The 4,438-nt window shown below is 30.6% G+C and overlaps 1 pseudogene; it reads left to right on the forward strand.

Moving 5' to 3' along the window:
* The first annotated feature begins 1,560 nt into the window (after positions 1-1,560).
* Positions 1,561-1,806, forward strand: LOC133082433 (ATP synthase subunit f, mitochondrial-like; annotated as a pseudogene).
* Positions 1,807-4,438: the final 2,632 nt, after the last annotated feature.

A 4,438-nucleotide genomic window follows, 5' to 3' on the forward strand; every position in this document is an offset into this window, starting at 1 on the left:
TAAATATTTCTAAATTTAGTTAAACATACAAAAGACAAGCATTAACTTACAGATCCAGGAAACTTAGCCAACATAAAGTAGGATGAATTTAAAGCAAACCACATCTAGGCAGTTCATAGTCAAATTATGAAAAACCAAAGATATTACATTGAAAGCAGCAGGGAAATAAGACAGATTACATATAGGGAAAAAATGATATGTTACAGCTAACTTCTCACCAAAAGCAATCGAAACCAAAAGAAAAAGGAATCACATCTTTAAAGTGCTGAAAAAACAACAACTGTAAACCCAGAATTCAATATCCAGTGAAAATATTCTTCCAAATGAGGGTGATATAAATATATTTTAAGATAAACTGTTACCAGACTATCTAAGCTACAAGAAATGCTATAGAAAGTTCTTAAGACTGAGGAAATTATACTGGATGGAAACTCAGATCTACAGGGAAAAATGAAAATCATCAAGAAAGGTAAATATAAGGGTAAATTTTAAAAATATTGTCTTTCTCCAAAACACTGCATTGTTGAATTTATAATTTATGTAAATACAAAACATATGATAATAATAATACAAAGAGTGGTGAGTATATGAAATTTTAACTTTCAAGGTATTTATTTTTTACATGAATGGGTACAATATTTACCCTAAATGTACTGTGATAAGATTAAGATGGGTAGTCTAATCCTTAGAGCAGCTACTAAAATGGCACTAGAAGGTATAATTAAAAATCTAATAGAAGAATTTAAAAAAATTTTAAAAATTATTGAATTAACCCAAAGGAAAGCTTTTCATGAGAAGGTATTGCTTAGTCTATTTACATTTCATGTAATATTGATGCAGTTAGGTTTAAATCTACCATCTTGCTAGTTCTTATGTATATTTTTTGTTTCTGTGATCCTCCTTTATTGTCACCATTTGGATTATTTCAATAATTTATACTAGATGAGAAAGCAAGGCACAACTTTATGTGGCCTTCAAGAGCCACACTTAAATATAAAGATGTATATATATCAAAAATAAAAGAATATAAAATATATACAATGTAAATGGTAAGCATAGGAAAGCTGAAGTGAAGTGATTATAATAATATCAAACAAAATAGAATTTAAGAAAAGAGGAATTATTGACAAAAAAGACATTTATCTTGTTTAGATGTAGTAACATCCTCTCTCAGTAAGTGAGAGAACAACTAAATAAAAAATTAGTGATCTGAAAACACTATCAACTAACTTGCCCCTATTAATATTTTATAACACTTCACCTCACAACTGCAGAAAACTCATTCTTTTCTTGTGCACATGGAACTTTAAGCAAGATAGATAATATGCTGGGTCTTAAAATAAATCTCAATAAGTATCAAAAGATTTAAATATTACAGAGAATTTTCTCCAAGCACAACAGAACTAAATTATAAATTAGTAACAAAAAAGTATCTAGAAATATCCTCAAATGGTTTAAAATTAAGCAGCCTACTTGTAAATGACCCTAGAGTCAAAGAATAAATTACAAGGGGAATTATAAAATAAATCCACCTGGGCAATAGACACCCAGGACACCAACATGGTGTCAGTGATACCAGTGAAGGAGAAGAAATTCATGGATGTCAAAATAGGGAAACTGGATATTAATGTGGGATTTCACCCCTAAAGGCATTGTTGGAGCATTTCAAAGAGGTTATTACAAGTATGTCAGTGGAAGAAAGGAAGCATCACTGGGGTTTCTATGGTGCTGGCAACTTACATGCTTTTCAGCTATTGTCTTTCTTAGAAGGAACTCAAACATGAGTGGTTATGCAAGTGCCACTGAAGAGAGCCCAGTGTGGAGTGCAACTCTGCATTCCTGACCATGACTTTTTTTGCTTGGCACCCTTCTTTGAGGAACACAATGGTGTAAATCTTTTCATATCCTAATTGAGAATTAATGTCAAATAAAAGATGACTGGTACATGTAAAAAGAAAAAAGAAAAAAAGAAAAGAAATCCACCTGAAAGGTAATGAAAACGCAATACAGCAAAATGTGTGGGAAGCAGCTAAAGCCGTGCTTAGAAGGAAATGTATAAATCTGAATATATAAAAAAAAGCAGGTCTTCTTTATATAAAAGAAGGGCTCAAAATTATTGATCTTAATTTTTATCTTATGAAACTAAAAAAGAAGAGAAAATTAAACCCAAAGTAGGAGAAAGAAAATAATAAAGGTAAGAGCAAAAATTAATAAAATAGAAAACATGAACAATAGAAAAATTTAACAAAAAAATCTGGTTCTTTGAAAAGTTTGATAAAATAGATAAACTCTGTTGTAGATCAATGAATAAATAAAAGGTCAAATACAAATTACAAGTATCAGGAATGAAAGTAGGGATATTATTACAGACCCTACACACATTAAAATGATACCCAAAGAATATTATGAATAACTTTATGCTAATGAAACTGACAAATTGGATGATATGGATTAATTCCTTTAATGACAAAAATTGCCAAAACTGACATGAAAAGATATAGAAAATTATAATGCCTACATTTATGAAAGAAATTGAATGTATAATAAAAATACAAAGAAAATTTCCAGAACACAAGTTCTTGTTGATGAATTCTGTGAAACATTTAAGAAGAAAATAACATTAATCTCATAAAACTCTTTTAGAAGATGAAGGAAGGGAAAATCCCTCCTAATTTGCTTTATGAGGTCCGAATAAGCCAGTTTCCAAAATCTGACAAAGGCACTACAAGAACAGAAAATAACAAGCTAGTGTTCTTCATGAATACCAAAAAAATCCTTACCACGATAGTAGGAAATTAAATACAGCAATATAGATAGATGATAGATAGATAGATAGATAGGTAGATAGATAATAGATACATAAAGATAAAGATAATAGAGGTATACTTCATTTTATTGTGCTTCTTTATTGTGCTTCACAGATATTATGTTTTTTACAAATTGAAGGTTTTGGCAATCCTGCATTTTTCCAACAGCATTAGCTCATTTCGTGTCTCTGTGTCACACTTTGGTAATTCTTGCAATATTTCAAACTTTTTCATTATTATTATATTTGATATCACCATCTGTGATCAGTGACCTTTGATGTTACTACAACTCTGAAGGTTCAGATGATGATTAACATTTTTAGTGATAAAGTATTGGGTTTAGTAAGTCTTACGGAAAACCCTGAATGAACTTTTTGGCCAACCCAACATTTTTTAAACTAAGGTATGTATATTGTTTTTTAGACATAATGTTATTGCACACTTAATAGCCTACAGTATCGTGTAAACATAATTTTTATGTGCACTGGGAAACCAAAAAATTCATGTGACTTGTTTTATTGCAATATTCACTTTATTGCAGTGGTGTGGAACTGAACCTGCAATATCTCTGAGGTCTGCCTGTACATGATGAGTAAGTGGGGTTTATTCCTGTACATGATGAGTGATGCAAGATTGGATTAACATTCAAAATCAATCATTGTAACTCACCATTTTAAGGGAATAAAGAAGAAAAATCATAAAATCATTTTAAAAGATGCAGAAGAATAATTTGACAAATTCCACATTTCTTCATGATTTAAAAACAAGATATTCTTAGCAATTAGGGAAGGAACTTAATCCAATAAAAGGCATCTACAAAAAGCCTATAGCTAACATTATTGTTAATGATGCACTATTGGATGCTTTTCCCCTAAGAGTAGAAATTAGACAAAAATGTCATCTATCAGCATATTTCTTCAATATTGTACTGCATGTCCTAGTCAGTTTAGTAAGTCAACAGAAAGAGACAAAAAACTTAAAAGTTGGAAGGGAAAAATTAAAACTTTTTAATTAAGGAAGGCATGATTATATATTTAGAAAATTGTAAGGAATGTACAAATTAACTACTAGAAGTAAAAAGTAAATTTATCAAGATCTCAAATTACAAGGTCAAGATACAAAAATTTTAAAAATAATTGTGTTTCAGTGTACCAGTAGTATGCACTTGGAAATGAATTTTAAAAATTTACAGTAACATCAAAAACATAAAATATTTAGGAACAAACTGAACAAGAGATGTGCAAGACATCTACACTGAAAAGTTCAAAATATTGTAAGATAAATTTAAACATTTCTAAGCAAATGGAAAAAACTTTTGGGTTCTGGTCCAAAACATAGAGTTTAGAAGTCATCACAACAAGCAAAAGCTGAATAAACTGAAAATCAACAACACTTATTAGGTCCATCAGAGAATTGAGGTCACAGGGCAAGCTGCCAACCTGAAAATTGTAAAGATAGGCAAACACAGAGAATCACAGCTTAACAGGAGCAGAAGTCCGCTGCTGGAGTCAGTACTGTGAATGACAAATTGTTGGAGGCTCAGTGTGGATGAGCTTGAGAGTTTAAAAAATGGATGGCTCAGTCTTAGGGATGCCCCCACATTTTTTAAAGTTTTATCCAGGAGCCCCACT

This window comes from Eubalaena glacialis, chromosome X (assembly GCF_028564815.1).
Source record: "Eubalaena glacialis isolate mEubGla1 chromosome X, mEubGla1.1.hap2.+ XY, whole genome shotgun sequence".
Taxonomy (NCBI): domain Eukaryota; kingdom Metazoa; phylum Chordata; class Mammalia; order Artiodactyla; family Balaenidae; genus Eubalaena; species Eubalaena glacialis.